The sequence below is a fragment of the Acipenser ruthenus genome, chromosome 37 (assembly GCF_902713425.1).
Source record: "Acipenser ruthenus chromosome 37, fAciRut3.2 maternal haplotype, whole genome shotgun sequence".
In the NCBI taxonomy this organism is placed as follows: domain Eukaryota; kingdom Metazoa; phylum Chordata; class Actinopteri; order Acipenseriformes; family Acipenseridae; genus Acipenser; species Acipenser ruthenus.
In genome coordinates, this window is record NC_081225.1 from 6,346,707 (window position 1) to 6,360,342 (window position 13,636).

At 43.8% G+C, this 13,636-nt stretch overlaps 1 protein-coding gene across 2 annotated transcripts in view; it reads right to left on the minus strand.

The window, feature by feature from the left end:
• LOC117397944 (chromaffin granule amine transporter-like) overlaps nucleotides 1-6,349 on the minus strand; it is a 37,271-nt gene extending 30,922 nt beyond the window's left edge. The window contains exon 1 of one of the 2 annotated variants that reach the window (XM_059008607.1): nucleotides 6,217-6,349. The gene's annotated coding sequence lies outside the window, so the exon portion shown is untranslated. Of the gene's footprint in view, nucleotides 1-5,706; nucleotides 5,779-6,216 lie in introns of those variants that run through there. The other variant, XM_059008608.1, reaches the window with a different exon arrangement.
• Nucleotides 6,350-13,636: the final 7,287 nt, after the last annotated feature.

The following is a 13,636-nucleotide window of genomic DNA, read 5'->3' on the forward strand; positions in this document are numbered from 1 at the left end:
AAAAAGTGCCTCCTATTTTCTGTTCTGAATGCCCCTTTATCTAATCATCTAAACTATCATCCAAAGAAAGCAATTTCTCTTTTTCAGTCGAACCCATGAGGGCGACCGAAGCGACCTTGCAGTTGGTGGTCATCTTCTCGTTCATGGAACCAGGGTTACTGTAAGTAACTTACGGTATTCGAAGACAACCACCAAGACAATACATATGGGATAATGTATACCAGAGCCGTCGCGAGGGAGAAGGAACGGCAGCATATGAGGGATGCACAAGCACCGTCTAACCCAGAGGTTAGTGTGAACTTACACCCTCAAGGACCCTTGTGCCTACAGAAGGCAAGGCATGGTCTACAACATTAAGACAGTAGAACCTGGAGAAAGTATGTGGCATAGTCCAGCTAGCCGCAGTACAAATATCAGACATCGAGGCACCTCTGAAGAGGGCCCAAGATGGTGGGGGCAAGCCAACACCAAGCCAACACCATTATATGCAGTAGTAACCCTGCTACTTTTTCTTTTTAAACTGCAAGGCAGTAAAGAAACAAATACACACACACACACACACACCACAGCAAGCCGTGTGGGTAAAAATAACAGTCACCACCGCAACGTGGGTAACTGATTTTGTTTTGTTTTTACCAGCCCACCAAGTATGCAGGCTGAAACAACCCGGCAGAAGCCACTCAACAGCGAGGCGCAGCAGAGCTGGATCCCGATGGAGGAATCGCGCTTGTATTATTTTTTATTTCTAAACTGCAAGGCAGTGAAATAAAACCACACATACACGCACACAACAGCTGTGAGGATAATACAACAGACACCACGGCAACGCAGGTGAACTGAAATTTTTAAGCGCACAGAGAGGGCGGGCTGAGGCAGTTGAGCAGAGTCAACTCCACAGCGGGGCGCGGCAGAGCTGGGGTCTGGTGGAGGATCATGCATCTTTTTCTTTTTTTTTTTTTTTAAACTGCAATAGCAGAGGAAAACACAAAACAGCGACCGCTGTAAGGTTTGAAAGCAGAATGCAATCGCAAAGCGATGTAGGCTGTTAAACAGAAAAAGTGTAAACACAGTGCACAGGGGTGTCTAGTCTGGACTATGTGCAGTCACACGACCGGGGCAGCGTGTAGCCTACAGAGGAGTGGAGCACCATCTACAGACAGAGGGCAAAAAGGCACCGCGTGCACTGAGCACCCGAAGGCGATATGCGCACCGAAGTACTAGACACCTGCCTACCGAGCACCGTGCGCACAAAGTACCGTAAGCACTACGTGCACCGTGTACTGTGCAGCACCATGCACTCTTGCACTAGCTCTTGTAGCAGTGGGCACCACTGTGCGCACCCAGTACCGTGTGCACCGTGTACCGTGCAGCACAGTGAACTCTTGCGCTAGTTCTGTGGCAGTGTCCAAGCACCGTGTGCACCGTGTGTAACAAGCGGCGTGCGTCCATGCACCAGCGCTGTAGCAGTGGGTACCAAGCACAGTGCGTACCAAGCACCGCGTGCACTGTGTACCATGCAGCGCTTTGACGCTGGGTACCATGTGGTGTATGCACTGAGCACTTGTGCACCGAGGTACCTAAGTATCAAGGGCTATTCGTGTACCGCGGTACCGAAGCACCGGAGGGGGGAGCTACGCAATTGTGCCTATGCTAACCATGCGGTCACACACATCTGGTCAGCGTGTCGCGTGCACACAAGGGCTGAGTTGAAGCAGACATCAAAAACACAGTAGAAAGATAGTATAGGGAACAGCACACTGTTTGTTTACAAGGCCTGACCTACCAAGGTGGGCGGGCCTATGCTGGCAAGGCCTAGCCCCGTGGAGGAGAGCATGGCTAGAATAGTCACTCAACAGCGGGGATATGGCAAGGCCTAGCCCTGTGGAGGAACTGTGTACTCTCAGAAAGAAATAGACAACCACTCGCGGGTGACTGCACAGGCAGTCGCTCACACACGAAAGACAGATAACAAAGAGCGGTCTACCACGCAAGCGAAAAGGCTGCTGAAAGACAGAAAGGCAAAAGGCTCGGTTTTTTCAAAGTCGTTGATCCCGGGAAAGCGGCGAGCCAGCTTTCAGCACGAATGCAATGGAAATACAATCGAGAAGCTCTTTTTTTATCAACACACTCAGCTAGACATAGAGGTCTTACCTTACCATCTTGAGAAGGAAAAAGAGAAATGGCTTCCTTTGGATGATAGTTTTATCCCCTCAGTGGGCGGGACCAAGTGCATCATCCCAGGAAGGGGCCTATCAGCATCTCTGGTAAAGAGAGCTCAGCAATACCTACCCAATGGGCAGGCATATCCCATACGTAATGTCTTGGTGGTTGTCTTCGAATTGAAAGGGAACCAACCTTTAGACGGTGCCAAACAGTGGTAAGGGGAAGCAGCATTCCTTTTTTGTGCAGAATTAGACCTGTCATTATTAACAATTGGGTGATGCATGAACTCTATATATTTACGAGAAGAAGTAACGAGACAGAACGATATGTAACTCTTGCAGTCTATAACATCTTAAATCGTAACTTCAGTCTCGATATTGGAAATGTGTAGCATGAACTCAGGGGCGTAGCTAGGATTAGATTTTTACTGAGGCAAAAAAGGTTGAACAAACCTCTTGCAGATCCTGTGCATGTTATACAGGTAAAAGTTATCACCTTATAAAGCCTGGAGACTGTTCATGCAAACTGCAAAGCAATATTAAGTCCCTTGGATGATGATGTTAATGTTAAAATTTGATTACCAAATTATTTCAAAGATTAAAACTAATTGTCTCCCAGCAAAACCACAGCAACCTAAAATGACCATATTCACACTGTCCGAAATATGTGATTTTAAAAGGACAAGAATATAACATCAATATTAATAAGTAGATGGGTTCATACCTTTATTGACTTGCATTTGGTTCACTGCTACTTAAGTTGCCTTACACTGCTGGGACTGGTAACTGCTGCTAACTGGTAAGACTGGTGCTGACACTGCTGGGACTGGTGCTGACACTGGGACTGGTGCTGACAATGCTGGGACTAGTACTGACACCGTGACTGGTGCTGACACTGGGACTGGTGCTGACACTGCTGGGACTGGTGCTGACACTGCTAGGCCTGGTGCTGACACTGCTGGGACTGGTGCTGACACTGTGATTGGTGCTGGTGCTGACACAGGGACTGGTGCTGACATTGCTGGGACTGGTGCTGACACTGCTGGGACTGGTGCTGATACTGCTGGGACTGGTGCTGACACAGACTGGTGCTGACACTGGGACTGGTGCTGACACTGCTGGGACTGGTGCTGATACTGCTGGGACTGGTGCTGACACGGACTGGTGCTGACACTGGGACTGGTGCTGACACTGTGATTGGTGCTGGTGCTGACACAGACTGGTGCTGACATTGCTGGGACTGGTGCTGACACTGCTGGGACTGGTGCTGATACTGTGATTGGTGCTGGTGCTGACACAGAGACTGGTGCTAACACTGGGACTGGTGCTGACACTGCTGGGACTGGTGCTGATACTGCTGGGACTGGTGCTGACACGGACTGGTGCTGACACTGGGACTGGTGCTGACGCTGTGATTGGTGCTGGTGCTGACACGGACTGGTGCTGACACTGGGACTGGTGCTGACATTGCTGGGACTGGTGCTGACACTGCTGGGACTGGTGCTGATACTGTGATTGGTGCTGGTGCTGACACAGGGACTGGTGCTGACACTGTGATTGGTGCTGGTGCTGACACGGACTGGTGCTGACACTGGGACTGGTGCTGACACTGGGACTGGTGCTGACACTGCTGGGACTGGTGCTGACACTGCTGGGACTGGTGCTGATACTGTGATTGGTGCTGGTGCTGACACAGGGACTGGTGCTGACACTGGGACTGGTGCTGACACTGCTGGGACTGGTGCTGATACTGCTGGGACTGGTGCTGACATTGCTGGGACTGGTGCTGATACTGACTGGTGCTGACACTGCTGGGACTGGTGCTGACACTGCTGGGACTGGTGCTGACACTGCTGGGACTGGTGCTGTTCGTGTACAACTCTATAGTACTTTGACAAGGTATTCACCAAAAATAACAACAACAACAACAATAATAATAATAATAATGTGATGTTCCCACCTCTGAACGCTAGCTCTTCTTTGAACGTTTACAGTTTCTCACTCAATTCTAATATTCTTTTGTCAATATAAATCGACGATAGGAAGTAGTACAGTACTTCCGCCGGGGGAAACCGGTCGCAGAGGTCCTGGTGCTGCCTGGTGCACAGGCCGGGTCGCTATAGATGCAAATACACAGCCACTATGCTATAATAAAACGCTATGCTATAGCAGGTAGGGTGATACTTGGACGAGCTGACTGTCCAATTAAAGAGACGAGCAAAACAAACAAACAAAAAAAACATACTGCCAGCTATCCCCGTTTAGCTACACATTTAATGTCATCATAAAAACAGATACTTGGATTTTTGCTGTGCTGGCGTTAAAACATTATACATGAAAAAAAAAAAAAAGATTTATCAAAACGTATTGCAGATAAACATCACATTGCACAGGGGAAAAACAACAATATAAATGATAAATTCACTTAACATTGATTCTTACCCAGAGTTGTCTTCTTTAGAAAGAAATGTGTAATTGGTTGTTTTTTTCTACGTTTCATAGTGCTGCGCTGTACCAGAGCAGCCTACAGAGTAACTTGGGAAACTGACTAATGAGAAACGTCTTTGTGGCGCGAATTTGACAAACCGCAGTGTCTATACAGCCCGAGATCACAGTAATGTGAAGAAATTTAAAATATTATATACTATATATATTATATATATATATATATATATATATATATATATATATATATATATATATATATAATCTCAATTTTACACTTTTAAGAAATAAAGTGGGTACGTTTTTTTTTTTCGTCTTCACAATTAAGAATTGAGCCGATTTTTATCGAGGCGGCTGCCTCAATGGACTCTACACGCCTGTGAACTGTATTTCAAACTCGTTATATGAATATATATATATATAATGATTAGTGTGTGTAACAACCACTAAGAATACGCGGGATACATTTAAAAAGGCACCTTTTTACTTTGCCTCTTGCAAGCAGACGAGTGATTGACAGCAGAGACGTCGACAGTATAACTGGTGAAACGTCACAGGGCAGCTCAGATAGCGCATACACAGGGCTAGTGCATCGATACAATTCACGGTGATTCTGATACTGCAAATATGCTAGAGTCTAGACCATTAAATACACAGATTTGTAAAACAGAAAGGAAGTTAAAACATGTGGAAAACATGACTTGTAATGCACAGATCTGGTTTTAATTGGATTACATTTATAACATTTTACAAAAAAATATTATTATAATATTTATTATTTATATAGATATTCACATTACTTGCTTTTTCAGTGACAAATGCATTAATCCAATGCTGTAAATAACATTATTTACAAATTATTAATATGTAAAACGTTGTTATTATGACTTTCTGACCCCTTAAGAAATACTACAAAAAATATTGCATAATGGGTATAACTGTTATAGTTTACAGGTTTTCTTTTTACAGATTGAAAAAACAACACAAGAGAACACAAACATTGTGTGCCCAGATAAGCAACATTACGCATTATAATAAAGAGTATTAAACGAGGCTAAAACCTATTTCCTTAGCTTTCGTTAGTATAATAGATACTCACAAATACCCTCTCCGCTTGTTTATTTTCACTTTGAATCGGATGAAGACCCTGTATCATTCAAGGGAATGCTTTTTTTAAAACACCTTTAAAGACGCTTCTTAAGAGCTCCGAATTTGAGGCTTTTCCAATTACTTGCTCACAGAATTTGCAATCTACTTTGAATATACCAGGGAAGTAAGCACACATTTAATAGCTTTTCCAATGCAAATATTATGTTTGCTTACTGTATTTAAACAATACTGGTTTTACACATATATTATTTTTCTTTTTAACATTTATTAAAATTAAACAAAATAAAAGCTAATAAATACAACAGCACATATTATTAGCTTTAATACAGTGGCACTTAAGCAGCAACCAGGCACCACCAAAACACATTACTTAAAATGCAAAAAACAACAGCAATACGACTTCTATTAGAAGAAGAAAACATGTGTTTTATGTAAATAAAATAAATAACGAAATAAAACGGCACGGCACGTTTATCACAGCCACAGCGGGCGTGCTTACCTTCTCATGCATTCTGTGAGCCAAAGCTGCGCAAACTGACGTGCCCCCTCCAGTTCAAACCACCACCATTTATTATCACCGACCCTGCAGGATATGACTGTCTGCTTGCAAAATAAAGTAAGTAATTTAATAATAGCGACCTCAAATAAGATCCAGTGTCCAAAGCCATACCCTGCGTCATGGGAAAAAGTAATTGTGAGGACCTGGGTCTCTTTATTGGAGCTGCAGACCGGGGCTTCTCTGTTTGCAATAAAGGGTTATCTATGAGATCAAAGTAAAGCGCTCACTGCTTCAGCCAGCTTTAGCAATTCTGGGAATCACTTTTTTTGTTGTTTGTGTGTTCAATTACGTTTGTTTGCACTGGTTGTGTAATCTATCTTTCAATGCACCTTGTGAGATGTCAAAGAAGTGACACGTTCTGTATACGCGTTCTTCAATGAAGGAGCCAGAGCACAGCGAGCTTCCAATGTTTTTACCACAGATTGTTTTTGGAAATATGCTGGATAGTCTAGATGGAATTTATGCATCTGTTGTTAAAAACAGCAGCAGCTTCAGACCGGCGAAGCAAATTATCCAGTCTGCAAATGTGTCCCTGTGTGACCATAAGAAGCAAATAAGACCCAAAGAAATATAAGTACACAAAACTAACCTATTTTAGATTGTATTTTATTGTTTGATTTTTTTTTTTAAATGATGTCAGTAAAATTTGTATGGCAACCCTGATTTGACTCCACGGCAATGTAACTTGGAATGTTTTTTATTTTTTAATATATGCTCTTAGAGTTATCACAGCGTCACAGGGCGATAAAAAAAAAAAAATAAAGTGCATTGTCAATTTAAAACAGAATCAGCAGGCAACAGGAATACAAGGTTAATACAATAAAACAGTAAGAACTGAATAATAAAAAGAGCAGTACTTTAAGATAAATAGGCTAGGCTATAAAAATGTGTCTTCAGTCTTGTTTTAAAAACAGCAATGGTTGGTGCTTCCCTTATGGAACGAGGCAGTTCCAAAGTTTAGGAGTCCTATAGCTGAAAGCTCTACCGTCTGTATTCTTTCAAAAAAATATTTGGGGTAGTGAGCAATCCAGCGTCCTGTGATGGGAGTGGTTGTATGTGAACATATGGGTTCAACAATTCATTCAAATAAGATGGGACTGAAGTATTTATGGTTTTGTAGGTTATTAGCAGGATCTTAAAACCAATCCTGGACCGAACTGGAAGCAAGTGTAGGGACATTGGCGTGATATGGTCATATTTTTTAAGACCCTGTGTGGACTATAGGGGACCTACAGTGAGTGGGCAAAATTTTGAGAACCCTATATAGAAGTATCACGTTTTTTAAATAGGATAACAATCAACATATGGGGCTCTATCCTTAAAAGTTCGAGAAGGACATTCGAGGAGAATGCATTCTCCTGTTAGCGATTCTCAAGAAGGGGATTTGGGGTTTTCGAGGTTATTCTAACAAAGATTCTCCTGTTTCTATTTTAAATTCCACTAGGAGAATACAAATATACATCTCGATTATTCATTTACATACCAATACGCCCCTTTTGAATTCCCATGTGTGATTCTCATTGTCAGCATTTCAGTTATTACTCCTGACTTTAGTCGAATGTGTTCACCTGGTCAGGTGTTCAATTCATTCTCCTGATTTATATAAAGGATTCTGAATGGTGCTTTTTGTATTTAGCTGAAATTGAGGCTTTTCCATTATTTCTGGAAGCTAAGAATTAACAGCGAGAATCATGTGTAGAAGTCTCCACTGTAAATCTCCGAGCCTCTTTGACAGTGGGGATGTATAGAAGCTTATTCAAGCCGGCCTGACCTGCTCCCCCACCTCTAACCGCTCTCTCCAACACGTGTCTGGAAGGACCTGTATTTTGCTTCTTATATTTTATTTTCACACATAATTCATACAATTTATCCCTGTGAACAGGATGGCTGCAAGGGTGACGTCAGACGAGAAACAGATTCCAAAACAAACCGGTACTGGCAGGGCAAAACTGAGACACTGTGACATTCAGTGTTTTATTAAATAATAGAAAATAAACAGGTTTAACAAAACAAAAGACTTCACACGAAACAAAAGGGCACCAGGGCCAAAACAAAACTACACGGAACAAATCAACAAGTATACATCTAAATATAGCAATTGTTATTTATTTTTACCTCTCTCTCTCTCTCTCTCTCTCTCTCTCTCTCTCTCTCTCTCCACCCGTTCTCCACTCACGAACACACTCTCAACCCCGTGCAGCCAAACTGCAGATCTTTTTATATGTGTGACCGAGGGACTAACTAGCGATCAATTATTATATTATCCCTCGGTCACATTGTGCACGGATTTACCAAGTCTGCGTGACTATCAGCTAGTTAAACAATCAGTTACTGACAGTCACACATCCTCACAAGGTATTTTAAAATATAAATAGCACAACAATAACATTGTGGATGGCACCTTGCTCGTCCTGCCACACAATAATAATACAAACAATACATAATAATATTGGCAGCCCTAGGTGTTGCATGTTCGTCAGCCCTAGCCGTTGTAGGCTCGGCAGCTCTAGGCATTGCAGGCGTGACAGCCCCAGGCGGTGTGGGACAGGCAACCCCCCCTGGGCCTCTCACTCACTTTCTGGATGAACTCGACTATCTACTCTCCTCCCTCCCCTCCCTGTCTACCCCGACTGTCCTGTTGGGTGACTTCAACATCCATCTCTCCAACCCCAGCCACTCTGCTGGATTCCTCCCTCTCCTGCACTCCTTCGACTTCTGTCTCTCTCCGTCCCCTCCTACCCACAAAGCTGGCCGTCAACTGGACCTCACCTTCTCCAGGGCCTGCTGCCCCTCCACCCTCTCTGTCACCCCCCTGGACCTCTCTGATCACTATTTCATCTCTTTTTCTCTGTCTCTCCCCCCTCTCCCTGCTCCTCCTACCCCCACTGTCACCTCTCGCCGTAACCTCTGCTCTCTCTCCCCCTCTGTCCTTGCCTCCACTGCTCTCTCTCACCTCCCTCCTATCGACTCCTTTTCACAACTCTCCGTAGACTCTGCTACCTCCACCCTTTTCTCCTCACTCACCTCCTCCCTCGACTCCCTCTGTCCCCTCTCCTCCCGTCCTGCTCGCCCCTCCCCTCCCCATCCCTGGCTCTCCTCTGCGCTCCGCTCGGCAAGAATCACACTGCGATCTGCTGAAAAGAAATGGAAGAGAACCAAACTCCCTGCTGCCCTAGACCTTTACCGCACTCTCCTCTCCTCCTTCTCCTCTACTCTCTCCTCTGCTAAATGTGCTTATTTCCAATCTGTAATCCAAGCCTCCACTAACAACCCACGTAAACTATTCTCTACCTTCTCCTCCCTCCTTAACCCTCCCCCCCTCCTCCTCCCTCCTCTATCTCCCCTGATGACTTTGCCTCCTTCTTCTCTTCTAAAATGTCAGATATCCGCAAACTCTTTAACACCTCTCCCTCCCCCGCACCCCCTCCCGCTCCAACTCCTACACCCACTGCAACCCCTACTTACTCACCCTCCTTCTCCACCTTCTTGCCCCTCTCAGACTCTGACCTCTCCTCCCTGCTCCAGGGTCACAAACCCACCACGTGTGCCTTGGACCCCCTCCCCACTCACCTCTTTCAAGCTGCTGCTCCTGCTCTACTCCCCTTCATCTCCTCCCTCCTCAACACCTCTCTACTTTCTGGTATCTTCCCCTCTGCCTTCAAAAAAGCCTCGATCACTCCCCTCCTCAAAAAACCTACCCTCGACCCCAACTCCCTCCAGAGCTACCGTCTTGTCTCCCTCCTACCCTTCCTCTCCAAAACCCTCGAGCGGACTGTACACTGCCAGCTCTCTGCTTTCCTGTCCAACCACTCTCTGCTTGACCCTCTCCAATCTGGCTTCCGCTCTGCTCACTCTACTGAAACCGCCCTCCTGTCTGTCACCAACTCACTTAAATGTGCCCGAGCTGCCTCTCTCTCCTCTGTCCTAATTCTCCTCGACCTCTCTGCTGCCTTTGACACTGTTGATCACTCTATTCTACTATCATCTCTTGCTGACCTGGGGATCTCTGGCACTGCTCTGGCCTGGTCCTCCTCCTACCTCTCCAACCGCACTTACCAGGTAACCTGGCGTGGAGCAACCTCCACACCTCACCCTCTCTTAACTGGAGTCCCCCAAGGGTCAGTCTTGGGTCCTCTCCTGTTCTCTCTCTACACCCGCTCCCTGGGCCCCCTCATCGCATCCTATGGTTTCTCATACCATTTCTATGCTGATGATGCTCAGATTTTCCTCTCCTTCCCCACCTCTGACTCCACCATCTCCTCCCGTATCTCTACCTGTCTGTCTGCTATTTCCTCCTGGATGCACTCGCATCACCTCAAACTCAACCTCTCTAAATCTGACCTCCTTTTCTTTCCCTCCTCCTCCCCCTCCTCTGATCTCTCCATCTCTGTTCCTCTGGAATCTACCACACTCTCTTCCTCAGCTAAGAACCTTGGAGTCACCCTGGACCCCTGCCTCTCTTATTCCCAGCACATCTCCACTCTGGCACGCACTTGCCGATTCTTCCTGAGCAACATCCGAAGAATCCGACCCTTCCTCACCAACTATGCTACCCAGCTCCTGGTCCAGGCCCTGGTACTCTCCCGCCTAGACTACTGCAACTCCCTCCTGGCTGGCCTCCCTGCGTCCGCCACCCGTCCGCTCCAGCTCATCCAGAACTCTGCTGCCCGCCTAGTGTTCTCTCTGCCTCGCTTCGCCCACGCTACTCCACTACTCCGCTCGCTCCACTGGCTCCCGATCACCGCTCGCATCCAGTTCAAGACTCTTGTACTAGCCTACAGATGCCTTGACCAGTCTGCACCCAGCTACCTCCAGACCCTCATCTCTCCCTACACCCCCACTCGACCTCTCCGCTCCGCCTGCACTAGAAGACTAGCTCTACCACCGCTACGCTCCCCTGCCTCCAAAGCCCGCTCCTTCTCCACCCTTGCTCCGCAGTGGTGGAATGACCTTCCTACAGATGTCAGGACTGCCCAGTCCCTGACCACATTCCGGCGCCTCCTTAAGACTCACCTCTTCAAAGAGCACCTGTAGAACTCCTCTGTTTGTATCCTGGGACACTATCGCCCTTCATGTAAATGTGCTTTATTTTGCTCTTATCAGCCCCTATTTTACTGCATTTAATCCTGTACTTCAGAATACTGTAATCTGCCAAGTTTTTAACCTGTAGTACTTTGTATTTAATCACATCCTGATGTAACTATCACTATTTAATCATATCCTGATGTAACTATCACTATTACCTGCTGTATTATTGAATTGTGGTTTGTCAAACTTGTACTTTACTTGAACAAAAGTTATTGTATTTCTTGCTCTTATTGTATTACTTGTATTGTAACGCTTGAAATGTTTTTGCTTACGATTGTAAGTCGCCCTGGATAAGGGCGTCTGCTAAGAAATAAATAATAATAATAATAATAATAATAATAATAAGCACAAAACAAAGACTGTACTTCTGTTAAACAAAGCAAGTATTTTAATGCTGTAAAAATGTAAATTGTTCTGTTAAAATCTTTATTAAAGCATTTCATTTAAATGAAAACACGCCATTGTAGTAATAACACAGATTCTGGAATGACCCTGGTCTTCTGGGCACCCTCAAATGTATTGATACAGGAGCAAAGTAGAGCGAGGAAGTGACACAAATGAGTGTTGCATCACCTCTGGGAACAGGGAGTGGCAAACCGGCTGTGGTTTTTTAATCACACCTTTATGATAAGACGTGTTTACTCTTCCCACTGTTGACTAAATGTAGTCAACACTAAAATAACAGTGCTGAAGGGAAACAATAATCTGCGGTGGAAATTATTGCAGACGTTTGGCAAAAGAATGGTGCTAGGCACTGAATGACTCAGCCAATTGCCAATGGCTTATGAGCGAAGGCTTATCAAATAATTCATTATTTTAATTAACTTGGCTGTTCTGAACCATTTATTTCTATATAAACATGTTTATTGGCTTTTTAATGTTTGAATAGTCTTTTAAAATTCAGAAAGCAGATATAATTAAACATTAGTGTTTTGGAATATGGCAGACACAGAAACAACATAGTCAAATTAAACCCAGTACCCAATACCGCAACAAATTACCATTTTTTGAAATTGAAAAAGTGATTGTAGTTAGTAAAATAATTCTACTATATAGGTCTCAAATGTGCAGTTTTCAAAGACACACATGTTATAGCAAAAATGTATTTTCATCATAAAACATGACATCTTGTACTGCACTAGATTACAGAAAGTTCTCAGTTTGGTTGCTTTGCTTTCCAGGAACTCGGTTACTGCTTCATTACCAAGGTGATATCTGGGGACAAGGCCTCTTACTGGCTGAGAAGCATGTCAGTCATTTGTTGCTCATTGGTTATTGACAGGAAAGAAGGCCCTGAAGAGTAGAGATCATGCTCACTTTCCAGGTCAAATGACCAAGGAAGTGCAGCACTACCTGAAAGCAAGGTCTTCAAACAGATATGTCTTTAACCAAGTATTGTATCTGATATCATATGTCTCAAATTACAAAAAAAAAAATGCTAGACATGCGTTTCTTTCAAAACTACACATTTTAGACTTATAGAGTGAGTGGATGTGCATCTAGGGGGAACATTTATGTAATTATTGTTTTAGCTACAATCACTTTAATGTGTCCTAGAAACATTTCACATATGTAGTAATCTTGAATTCTCTGCAAATCCAGTAATGCGGGTCATTTTCAATTGTGCAATTGTGACACCTTGTGGCCGTACATCATACAGCACAATTAGGTGAAACAGGTATGAACACATTGACTCAGATTTTTCTTTTCTGATATTTACTTTGAAATATGTAATTTGGATTGTTGATCTGTAGGCTGAACAAGAAGATGGTCAATATATTATGCTGTCAGGGAAATGTTGAAGGTTGGTAAATTAACTTATAAAAAGCAATTATATAGAAATTATGATATTGTCCATTAGCTTATAGATACACCCTGTTCATAAATAATAATAATAATAATAATAATAATAATAATAATAATAATAATAATAATATATTATAAAGGTTTGAGTTATTTGTGTGTGTTTTTTAAAGTTGGATTGGAACACTTTATTTGAGCATGGTTATATTACTTCCATTTTTACATCATTGCTACATTAACATGTTCCATTTGCAATGTAGCGTTTTGCTGAGGAGCATCATTTTAGTTGCTGTTTTACATGATGGTGTCTGTAATACACCTGAATGATTCTGGGTTCTTGTGTCATTGTTCTCTAAATCTGCCATTGCCTGACTCCTAAACTTACTTTGAGCTTGAGAGGATAAATAAAAATGCGTATTTACTGAAAAGAATCACATTTTTTCATTTTTTTAACTGTACATTTATTTTC